Raw genomic sequence first — 12,696 nt, forward strand, 5'->3', positions numbered from 1 at the left:
ATTCTAATATCTCTGTCATATTCATATCTCTATCTATTGATTGTCTTTCTTCATTACAGTTGAGATTTTCTCAGTTCTTAGTATGCTGAATAATATTTTATTGAAACAAGGTCATTTTTGGTATTATGATTCTGAACTTTATTTAAACCTTCTGTTTTAGCTGTGTGTGTGTGTGTGTGTGTGTGTGTGTGATGCCACTTCAGCAGAGGTAGAAAGGGACTGTCTTCTTAGTGCAAGGTTGGGTAGGCATCAAGATTTCCCACTTAGCCTCTGTTGTCACCTGAGGAAGTAAAGTCCCCTTATGACTGCTCCTGGCTCCTCGCCAGGCCTCTGCTGATACCACCCTGGTAGGAGGAACAGGAGTGCTTCACTACTGCTCCCCATGTGCCCTCCACTGACATTGTGGGAGAGTGACCTCTTTGCTGCTGAGTGATGGTGAATGTCCTGATTCTCCCCTAGGCCTTCTCTGATACCACTCTAGTGGAAAGGAGTAGAGGTGCTTCATTACAAGGTTTTCTTTGACATCATGGCAGGGAAGAAGGAAGGTGTCACTGGCAGGAGTTCTGGCTTCCTACTCAGTCTTCTCTGACTTCACTTCTGCAAGGGTGTTGAGGTGTCTTGTTACTTCCTGGTAAACATCTAGAGTCCCCACTCAGTCTTTCCTAGCAAGAGTGGAGTTGGGGGTCTCTGTTTTTACTGTGATGTTTGGCTAGAGTAGAACAGTTATTGTCTTAAAGTATTCTGTCTTGGTAGGCTGGCTGTCCCTTTTGAGATATCTTGGTTAGAAAATGGGGCTTTTGTTTAGAATTTTTTAATTTTTTTTGGGCTGTGTCTATTGATTATTGATGTTTCCATGCTGCTGGTTTCTTCAGCTACAAGTCCAGGCTAAATGAGACAAAGAGAAAACCCAGGGAACTCACTGCCTTTTGAGACCCAAGGTCTCCAGCTGGTTTGTCTTCTTATCTTCACCTTATGTTTATTTTACATTCAGTTTTTATTTGACTTAATTGGGGAAATAATGAAAAGTATGTCTATTCTTTTTTCCTGGAAGTGAAAGTCTCCTCATTTGTTCTAAAATAAATATCTGCTTTGCCAAATGGAAGGGTCACTTAAATGCAGATGGTGAAACTAAATTGGAAAACAAAACCAAGTTGAATAAAAACTTAGCTGTAAGATGATTTTGTAAACTTAAATGCTATGTCTCTAATTTCTCTAATTTTAACATGCAATGAAGGACTTACTTTTTATTTTATAATCTTTTTTTCTGAGTTCTGATGGCTGAATTTAAAAGGGCAGTTTTTAGTGCTGAGATATAAATTGCATCCTGGGATTTAAGTAGTTCAGCTACATCCTGATTCTGGTGCTAGTCTTTCATTTGAATATTTCTTCCTCAAACCAGTATGTACTGATGGTCTATTTTGTGCTCAGCTGTATGGTAGGTTCTTGAGATTCAACTTTGAGATGGCCAGATAGTCACTGCTCTTCTGGACCTAAAAGTCTAGCACTGTGTACCTCTGAGCTCTGCCAACAACTTCCTGTGACATCCTAAATAAATATCTCTCTCTTTTTTTTTTAATTTTTGCTTTCGGTTTAAAATCTTTAAAATGAGGTGGATGGATTAAACTAGAATCTGTTTTGGGTTATTAAATCCATTGAGTGTATGATTAAAGCCATGTTCTTCAGAAAAATGTTGCATGCCTGTCCAAATATATAACATGTACACATAGTGTTACATAAAATTCTGCAGGATTCACAGTGAATCATTAGGTTAGAAACTTCTCTATTATTTGTTGTCCAAGAGACCTTTGAATTATATCGTTTTATGTTTTTAAATATTATACAAATTTCTTGAGACCAGAAAGCAATCATAAGAAAACTTGCTGGAATTCAGGAGTTGCTCTAAACAATTTATATGAATTTTCTCACTTTATCCTCATAGCAAATTTTATTAAGCAGATATAATAAGTGAATAAACTGTAAAGGAACATTAAAGAGAAGATCTTTTCTCTTATATACTTGAATGAGTCTAAAGGGATATATTGTGCCTTATAAATTCAAAATTAACAAAATTCTAAAGTTGAAATTTCCTACAGGGGTGATATAAAAATAGGAATTGAGGGAGACTAAAGTAGGTAAGGGGATATTAGTCATTTGTAAAGGAGAAGATATAAATATTTATCAGCTTGAAGCATTGTAAGAAAAAATAAATAAAAGTATGAGTCCTAAAAAGTTTGAGGCTTACTAGGGGGAAAACAGAAATAGAATTAGTAACTTTAAAAATAAACTGCTAATGAAAAATAAGAAATGATCTTTAAAATAAAATTTTTAAATGATACATTCAAGAATCATAATGTTAAATGGCAGAAATGTGCCTCAATTAATTCAATATTATAAATAATATGAATAAAATGAACATGCTTAACAGAAGACAGGGATTCTCAAATTAAATTAAAACAAAAATCAAAACATCACCCAGCTATATAATGTTGGAAAAAGATACACTTCAAATAAAAGGACAGAGAATTGAGAAAAATAAAGGATAGAAGAAGATATGCCACACAAATATGAATCAAAAGAGCATTTCAGATATGTAAGATTTTAAAAATCACAGGGAATGAAGAGAGATGCTGCATTTAAATTTAAAAAATAATCTACAAGCATTCACAATTTTGAGAGCAAAATGCACAAAGCAATGGATGACAGAAACAAGAGAGAGAAGTAAAAAGTTATTGGAGATTTTAAATCATTGCTCTCAGAAACTGACATACTATATCCAATCAACATAAACTGAAATGGAGAAGATGACAATAAAATAATTACCAAATTATACACACAAATTTATATAGAACTTTGCACCCAAACACAGAATATACATTTTTGTTCTAGAATAAATTTATCAGTCACAGAAACAGATCATATGCTACAGACCAAAGAAAGTCTCAATATATTCCTATTGTCTGAATTCTAGACAATATTCTCTAACTTCAATGTAATACAATTTAAAATTAATAGAGTTGACTGAAAAAAAGATTAGTGTGTCTGAAATCTAAGAAAAAGCAAAACAAAACAAAATCTACTACCAGGTAGACAATGGGTAAAATAGAAAACAAAAGGAGGAATTGCAGCAGACTTCTTGCTTAATGACAATGAAAGCCATTTATGTCAGCATTTGTGGGATGTAGCTAACACAGTTCTCAGAGGACAGTTTATAGCTTTGAATATATTCTCAAAATAAAGATTGAAAATTAATAAGCTAAGTGGTTATTTAAAGATGGTAGAAAAAGGAAAATAGAGCAAGCCTCCCCAAATAAGAAATATGGCAATATGAAGAGGCATAAATCGATAAAATGGAGATGAGTATAACAATAAACAAATACAGATCTTAACACACAAAAGTCAGACTTTTTAGATGACTACTAAATAACCCTTTCTGGTAACAGTTTTTTTCAAATAACAGGGAAAAAGGGAGATGAAATAAAGAATACGGAATAAATATAGGGACAAGTTAAATAATATCAGTCATATTCTAATATATTTGCAAACCTAGAAAAAACAATGTTTATAAAAAATGTTAAAATGTACATAAACTTGTATTATTTAAAGAAATTAAAGTGAAAATCAATTCGCTCCTACTCCAAAATGACACGCATAGAGGGTTTTAGAGATGAGGTAAGGAATATGCAGTTGTTATACATGTTGTCCCAAAAAGTCAAAAATGACGAAGTATGGACAGATTATTTTGTGAGGCTAGTATAATTCTTTTTTTTTTTTTTTTTGAGATAGAGTCTCACTCTGTTGCCCAGGCTGGAGTGCAGTGGGACAGTCTCAGCTCACTGACACCTCTGCCTCCCAGCTTCTAGCAATTCTCCTGCCTCAGCCTCCCGAGTAGCTGAGATTGATTACACATGCACACCGTCACGCCCGGCTAATTTTTTGTATTTTAGTAGAGATGGGGTTTTACCGTGTTGCCCAGACTGTTCTCAAACTCTTGAGCTCAGACAATCCACCTGCCTTGGCTTCTCAAGGTGCTAGGATTACAGGGGTGAGCCACCGCGCCTGGCTGAGGCTAGTATAATTCTAACAGCCAAGTCACACGAAACAAGTACATGACAAAAATAATAGTACAAGTCAGCTTCTAAACTTAATTTTTTAAATCTTCAATAAAATACATCCTATTTATTTCTGAAAGTATATTAAAATGACCATGACTCAAGGATGGCTTAAAATAAGAAAACCCAGCAATATAACTTCTTTTTAATAGACTAATAAAGTTTAAGGTTGCAATAGTAATAGAGAAAGCATGCAGTAAATTTCAACATGGAGAGATGAGGATGGTTAATGGGTACAAAAAATATTAATAGTTAGAAAGAATGTATAAGATCTAGTATTTGATAGCACAACAGAGTGACTATGGTCAATAATAATTTAATTATACATTTAAAAATAGCCAAAAGAGTATAATTGGATTATTTGTAACACAAAGGATAAATACTTGAGGGGATGGATGAACCATTTTATACGATGTGATTATTTCACATTGCATACCTGTATCAAAACATCTCATGTTCCCCATAAAAATATACACCTACTATATACCCATACAAGTTAAAATTAAAAATTAAAAAATTAAAAAAGCAAAAAATAAGTTCAACATCCATTTCTGGAAAAAAAAAACTTTAGAAGACTAGACTATAAAGGAATTTCCGTAATCTGATAAAGTTTATCTATCAAAATTCATTGAAAACATCATTTTAATGAATACGCTTTACAAGATTTTAGAACTATTTTTTTTCAGGTCAGGACAAAGAAAAGAATTATCACCATAACAACCATTATTCAAAACATCTGGGGCTGCTCGGTGGCTCATGCCTGTAATCCCAGCAGTTTGGGAGGTCAACATGGGTGAATCACTTGAGGTCAGAAGTTTGGGACCAGCCCAGCCAATGTGGTGAGACCCCGTCTCTACTAAAAATATAAAAATTAGCTGTTAGTGGTGGCACACACCTGTAATCCCAGCTACTAGGGAGGCTGAAGCAGGAGAATTGCCTGAACCAGGAAGGCTAACGTTGCAGTGAGATGAGATCATGCCACTGCACTTCAGCCTGGGTGACAAAGTCAGTGAGACTCTGTCTCAAAACAAAAACAAAAACAAAAAAAAACATTTGGAAAACAATAAGAGAATAAAAATCAATAACACTACTAATGTGCACCTACTAAAGCAAATTTCTATTCAAAAGTATAAGATAATTTGAATTGTCAAATTTTCTACCTTGTGGCTGGGTCCGGTGGCTCACGCCTATAATCCCAGCACTTTGGGAGGCTGAGGCTGGCAGATCACCTGAGTCAGGAGTTCAAGCCCAGTCTGACCAACATGGTGAAACTTCGCCTCTACTAAAAAAAAATACAAAAATACTTAGCTAGGTGTGGTAGTGGCACCTGTAATCCCAGCTACTTGGGAGGCTGAGGCAGGACAATAGCTTGAACCCAGGAGATGGGGGTTGCAGTTAGCTAAGATCATGCCACTGCACTGCAGCCTGGGCAACAGAGTGAGACTCCGTCTCAAAAAAAGAGAGAAAAAAAAATTCTACCTTGAATTATCAATTAAACTGGAATTATCTCTTAGCTAACTTAATAAAGACTACACAGGATCTTTATGAAAAATGTTAAATTTTATTCTAGGACATAAAAGGAGGCCTACATAAGGATCATGCCCAGGGTTGGGGTAATTCAACATTAGAATGTTATCAATATTTCTCAAACTAAGTTGAAAATTAATGCAATTCCAATTAAATTTCAAGGTTTTTTTAAAAAAAATAGATTCTAAAATATGTATGGATAAATAAAGGTCTGTAGATATTAAATAATATTTTGAAAGAGAAGAGCACGAAGATTCTTCCTGCCAGGTATTAAGAAATATTAAAAAGCAGTAGTAATTAGCATAGTATGGCAATAAAATAGGGGCAGGACTGAAGACAAAGGTAGCAGATCAGAATACTCATGTGGACTCCCGGGTGCCTCCAGGAACTTGGCATATTACAAAAATGGCATCACGAATCAATGAGAGAAAGAACTGATTATTTGGTAAATAACCTCACTCTATGGCAAATTAAAATTTAATTGCTACTTCCCTTCAAATAAAAAATAAACTCTATATACAATAAGAATCAAATGTGAAAGTTAAAAGTATAGAATTAATGAAGAAAGTGTAAATAATATCTTTATGACTTTGGAATAGGAAAGGATTTCTTAATCAAGACTCCAAAACATAAACTCTAAAGAGAAAAACCAATGACTTAGCTCGGGCATCAAAATTAAACATTGATTCTCAAAGGTGACCAAGTTAACAGGCAGGGGACACACAGCCACTCCAAGAGGTGAGTACTACCCTTACTCCCACTTTACAGATGAGGACAACGAGGTTAATTAACTTGTCCAAAGTCCCACAGCTAGTTAAGTATAGGGCTGAGATTGGAACCCCGATAACCTGGCTGAATCCAGCCTGTGCCCTTAACTGCAGTTACACAGCCTTCTAGGATTTTTCTTGCTGATGTCAAAGGAAGAGAGAATGTCAGGGAAGAAAGGGTCAATGATGTCAGAATACTGCAAAGACAGCAAGGAGAGGCTACTGAATTGAATACTCCAGTGATTTCTGAAAACATCATTTCAGGGAGAGGCAAAGGTGAAGGCTATAATGGGGTTGTAGGGAAATGACCAGCCAGTGGGAAAACTCAACCTTGTAAACTCTAACTCTAGAAAGTTTGAAAAGGAATCATCTTTCTTCTTAATATGAGCCACTGTAGTGTTTTGGGGTTTGCATTGTAATAGTATATTTTAAAAATTTTTTGGATAATGCTATTGATTGTGAACAATACAACGCTTATAAAATTCATGATCCTTACTCTCTAGAACAGATTCTCCACAAATTCAGGGTGTCTGGCGAGTTATGGCCAAAGCCATTCTCAATAAATTAGTTTTCAAACTAGCATCTCCAACTAATATTTTCCACAATGTGCAACCCCCATTCTTCTTTGCAGTAAGGCGTTGGAATGAAACCATACTCTGTTTGTTCTCTAGCTCACATTATGACCTGCTATAAAAAGAATTAATATTCATAAATCTTTTTTACTGCACTAATCTCAGTGTTTTAAAGTGGTGATTACCACCTGACATGGGGGCAGGCCAAAGACTAAAGGAATCTTCAGAGAGCACAAGACCCTATTCCCTCATGAGTGTTCAAAGAGGAAAGTGATGGAAGGATTCACATGTTGAACCTGGGCATAAACATGAACATTTTGAGGAGGCTTTCTATAAGTTTTCTAGATACCTTGGGGTAAAAGTGTCCTGAAATTTTTTTGGTAATGTCTGGGAACACAAGCAGGAGTATTAAGCATGGGTTATGTAACATGGAACACACCACACGGCTAACCTTTCTGAAATTGTCCAGATGGGTCCTACAGTTTGAAAAGCTTAGAAATGTCTCCCGTGATATCCATGTTCTCTGTAATTAAAGCTTCCTCAGGCTCTGACAGCTGAGCAGTAGATTGGTTTTGACTATCCATAGCCAAAGCTACTAAAAGAGCCCACTGGCTTCATAATCCTAGCCGAGGAGAGGTAGACCTTGTCCAACAGGAAACCGAACATGCTGGAAACCAGAATAAAATGGCACATAAAAGCAGGGCAACTGGGGAGAGAATCATTACAGGCTTTGCATATGATTCTACTGGGTTAGTGCAAATGTGATTGCAGTTTTTGCAATTACTTTTAATGGCAAAAACTGCAATTATGTTTGCACCAATCTAATAATTAGAAGAATAAAAAAGTAGCATGGTGCATGTTGTTGAAGATCCTTGTTTTCAAGTTCAAGGCCCAGGGTTATCAAGAGTGGGGATGTCAACCAGGAGGAGGGCTCATTCATTCAATAAATATTTATTGAATTTCTATTATGTCAGAGAGCACCAGGCAAGGCACTGGGGGATGTAACGGTGAGCATAGCAGAGCTTAAAATTGAGTGGACAAGATGGATAAAGAGTGAGAAGAAAGAAAGTGCAATCTGAGATAAATGCTTTTAAGAAAAGCAATAGCTTTAGAGAACTAGTGAAGGAAGCTAATCATGTCTTGGGCATCAGGAAAATTCTAAAGAATTTGAAGGAGTTCAGAAGATGAGTGGGATCGAGAAGCCATTCCAGGCAGAGGAACAAAAATATGCAAAGGCCCTCTGGTGGGAGGGCACAAAGAACTGGGAGGGAAAGGGAATTCTCTCTGGGGTCAAAGAGGGGAAGGAGTTGATGAGTAGTGAGAGGAGGAGAAAACAAGGTGAGCATCTATATTTGCTCGGATCCCTCAACTTACCACAGCTTGAATTCTTCCACATCACTTTTCTGACACTGCTGCCACCCAGTTTATCAGTGACCTCCACAATGCTTACCTTGGTAGGAGCAGTTTGGTTCTTATCTCACATGACTGTATGGCTTGGTGGAATCAGACAATGCTGCTCACTGTCAACTCCTGAGACTCCCTTCTCCCACTTCCTAGACTGAGCCTTCTTGGATTCCTTTCAAGGAATGTCTCAGCCCAACCCTTAGTTGTTGACCTTCTCCTGTGTCCTGTTTAATAGATTCTCTTTTTCTTTATGTACTCCACTGTGTCCACTGGAGACGGTGGGACAACCCCACTCTGTCCCACAATTGTTCACATCCATGGGCTAATGTCTTGGTTTGAATTATTCCCCAAATAGGCCCTGATCAGGAAGTGAAGACAACATGACTGTGGAGAAGAGAGCCGGGAAGGGAAGATGGTCAATAATGAGTGCATTCTAGGCCAGCTTCCCCAGTGAGTGAGTAGAGTTAATCCTGCTGAGGATCTCTGGGAGGGGGTGGAGAACACACCCTTCAGAGTGATCCTGCCTCAGGGGTGAGGGAGCCGGGGTATTTAAACACAACTACCAACCATTAAACATCATTGGTTAGGAGGTGCCCCTGGAATATGTTAATTCCAGCAAGAGGAAAGCATCAGGCACAGCAATACAGATGTTGGCTATTGGGAGTTGAGTCTATGTGTCTTGAGTGATGAGGATGGGAGAGTATGGGTTGAGCTGAACAAATTCACTCCAGCCCTTTCAACCAAATGTTTTAAACGTGGCATTGCCAGGAACACTCACACAGATGAAAGGACATTGGAGGAAGCAGCGTGAGAGCATGCTGCAAACTGCAAGCTGCAAGCACCAACTGGCTATCGTCACTCATGAAGATCAGATGGTTAATTCAGTTGATAGAAACGCAAGATCATGTCCCACCCCACTCTCACCTGCTTCCTGACTTTCTATTGCAGTGAATAGTACCATCCTCTCACAGTTGTCTAGATCAAAACTCTCAGTGACGTCCTTGACTCCTCCCTGTAACTTGCCTCTCACATCTATTCAGTTGCCAGACTCAATCAACTGTAGTTCTTGAACACTTTTGAAATCCATCCACTTCTTTTCATCCCCGTCCACCACCCTGGTGAGACTGCACTCATCTCTCACTTGGACCTCAACAGCTGACTCCTCTTCTCCCATCCCCATTGCTCTGTTTCCAAAAGTGAGCCTCAATCCATTCTCCACTTGGTAGCCAAAACTACCTTTTAAAGTTCAAACATGATCAGATTTGTTCCTTGCTCAAACCCCTTCAAAGTCTGCATCCCTGCCTTTCCAGAACCCACTTTCCCTCCCTGGAACCCACCTCCCTTGTATGAGGAGTCTGCATGACCTGGCCTGTCTTAACTTCCTGGGACACACATCTCATTTTCTTCTTTGTGAATTCATGCTCCAACCAAAGGGAATTCCTGGATGGGCTCTTTCCTTCTGTCCTCTGGACCGGGTTTATGCAATTCCCTCTGCCTGGAATGGTCTTTTTTCCCCCTGGCCTCTCTGAATCTGGGTAATCCTACTCACCTGGTCAAAACTCACAAGGGACATCACTTCCTTCAGGAGTATTTCACTGATCCCAAGTTCTGGGCAAGGTGTCCCTTGTCCCTTTCACAAGTCTATTGAGTATGGACTCTGATGAACAAAAGGGGCCATGAGATTCTCCCTAGGGAGCTCATTTCCTGATGCTCAAGACCTCTAGTGTCCTCAACCCAGAGACAGGTCTGTGGCACATACTTGAGAGTGAGAGAGCCAGCTGAGGGTAGGGTCAGCTCTGAGACGTTCTCAAAGCAGGGAGGAGGCCTGGGGTGCTGATTGAGGAGCTACAGATTCCTCTCCAGGAAAGGGAAGAAGGTGTTGTGATGGTTAATATTAGGTGTTAACCTGATTGGATTGAAGGATGCAAAGTATTGTTTCTGGGTGTGTCTGTGACAGTGTTGCCAGAGGAGATTGACATTTGACTCAGTGGACTGGGAGAGGAAGACCCACCCTCAGTGTGGGTGGGCACCATCCATTTGGCTGCCAGTGTGGCTAGAAAAAGCAGGCAGAAGAGAATGGAATAAGCTGGGTTGCAGAGTTTTCTGGCTTTTATCTTTCTTCGGTGCTAGATGCTTCCTGCCCATGAATATCAGACTCCAGATTCTTGGGCCTTTGGACTCTTGGACTTACACCAGTTGTCTGCCAGGGGCTCTCAGGCCTTTGGTCACAGAATGGAGGCTGCACCATTGGCTTCCCTACTTTCAAGGCTTTGGGACTTGGATTGAGCCACTACTGGCTTCCTTGCTCCTCAGCTTGCAGACGGCCTATTGTGGGACTTCATGTTGTGATCGTGTGAGTCAATTCTCCTTAATAAACTCCCTTTCTATCCTATCATTTCTGTCCCTCCAAAGAACCCTGACTAACACAGGGGCCCATCACAGTTGTGCCTCTATGGTCCCTGCAATAGTTCTACGTCAGGTGGCAGAGCTTCTGCAACCTGGAGCTTCTTTCCAGAATGCATTTCCTTTACAGACAGCGATGCACCTACTCTGACAGGGATGGGACAGGGCCAGGAGTGTTAGAAAAAAAGAGTCAGGACAGAGCTGAGGGAAGCAGCAGTACCTGAGCCCTCTTTGCCAGAGAGACCCAAAAATAGCCATTCCCTCAGCAGTATCAGAGCAGAGGCTGGAGTGGGAGAAGCCGTGTAGTCAGGAGAGTAATAGCCCCAACCCCGCTCAGCACATTCTCCAAAAAAGACGTCTTTTCAACAAAACGTTTTCAACACTGCATTGCCAGGAGCATCAAGGTTGATGGAAGAACATGAGGGGAAGTGGCATGAGAGCAAGCCCGTGCTCTCCTCTACAGAGACAGAAGCCAGACATGCCTTTTCCATGTGCTGATCTCCAAGTCCCAGCTAGTAGGTCACATGACATCACAGTCCTGCTCTTCCTCAATGGTAGGTCCTCACTTGCTTCATTTTGGTAGATCTTCAATTTATAGCTTCACCAAGCTGGCTTTCCTGGGCTACAGACTCAAAGAGCCTTCTGCCTAATGACAGTTTTATTTGCCCGTCTTGTAGATTTCAAATAGAAAAGATCTTACACTGGGCTTGTCTTCCACCACTAAGCCTGCTTCTCCTCTGCTTTGCCATTCCAGTGAATGTCTCCACCATCTACCCATTTGCCCAAGTGGGAAACCTGGCCAGGGATCCTGAGTGCCTCCTGTCTGTCTCACCTCCCCGTATCCAACTGTCACCAAATAACTTCCAAACCACCCACTTGACGCTCTGCCTCTCCCCTCTTCCTGTGTTGAGAACACCACCTCCCCTCACCTGGAAGATTCCAATCACCTCTGTTCCCAGCCTGGCCTCTCTGTGGTGCCTGTGGCTCCCCCATCTCCAGGCTAGTCACCACCAGAGATCTGGAGGGGTCTTCGGTATGTGAACCTTCAGAGAGAAAGAGGGGGATGAGGGTGGAGAGGGAGGGAGAAAAAGAGTGAGAGTGCATTATTACTGCTACCCTCAGGGTGTCTCCGGGGACTGGGAAAAGCCTTGAGTGGCTGTTGACAAATGGTAGCAGGCCCACTCAGGAGGCTGGTTTTCAGAGGAGAGGTCATCATCACATGATGTTTAGTGAAGATGAGCTCTAAGAAGGAAAGCCTCAAGGGAATTGGGGAAACTGGTGTTTTGAATGCTCTAGAGCCTTGCTTTTCTATTATTCCAGAAGCCTCTAAAAAAAATAGCATACTAACCATGAACAACAACACTAATAAGCTGTGGCAGAGAAGGTCAGTGCCGTACCCAGATTTCTTAGGGCCTGTTATCTCTGCTGATCATTTTCTTGCACTCTGTTCCCACTGTGCATTCACTCCAAGCAACCTGAACCTGAATGTCTTTATAGGTGAGCCTGCTGTAGCCTACCTTGCCTGAATGCACTAAGAGCCAAGGTGTCTGGGAGTTTATATCCCCCAGGGACAGCCCTTAACAAGCCACCTCCCTCTGAGCTGGGTCTGCATTGTTTCCAGAGCTCCCTGGGGGATTCAGCCAAAGTCATTTTTGGTGTAACTTTCTTGATATCTTTGATTCCCTTCCTTCTGGCTTCCCTTTCTCTGGCTTTTCCTTGGATCACCTCCCAATAAATCTCTTTCCCACGAATCCTGGCCTCAGGTTCTGCTTCTGGAGAACTCAGCTCTGGGCACCAGGCACAGACTAAGCACTTTCTATTTTTTAAAAAAAAGTCTTTTTATTTTTAGACTTTTTAAATTTCAATGGCTTTGGGGTATAAGTGGTTTTTTATTACATGGAAGAATTATATAGT

At 40.1% G+C, this 12,696-nt stretch overlaps 1 long non-coding RNA gene across 3 annotated transcripts in view; it reads left to right on the forward strand.

The window, feature by feature from the left end:
- The first annotated feature begins 4,834 nt into the window (after positions 1–4,834).
- LOC107970473 (uncharacterized) overlaps positions 4,835–12,696 on the forward strand; it is a 69,151-nt gene continuing 61,289 nt past the window's right edge. Inside the window, exons 1-3 of one of the 3 annotated variants that reach the window (XR_010155614.1) lie at positions 4,835–4,948; positions 8,735–8,829; positions 11,177–11,336. This is a non-coding gene — a long non-coding RNA (uncharacterized LOC107970473). Of the gene's footprint in view, positions 4,949–6,591; positions 6,680–8,734; positions 8,834–11,176; positions 11,337–12,696 lie in introns of those variants that run through there. The other 2 variants (XR_010155613.1, XR_001713060.3) reach the window with 2 other exon arrangements.

Source organism: Pan troglodytes, chromosome 2 (genome assembly GCF_028858775.2).
Source record: "Pan troglodytes isolate AG18354 chromosome 2, NHGRI_mPanTro3-v2.0_pri, whole genome shotgun sequence".
In the NCBI taxonomy this organism is placed as follows: Eukaryota; Metazoa; Chordata; class Mammalia; order Primates; family Hominidae; genus Pan; species Pan troglodytes.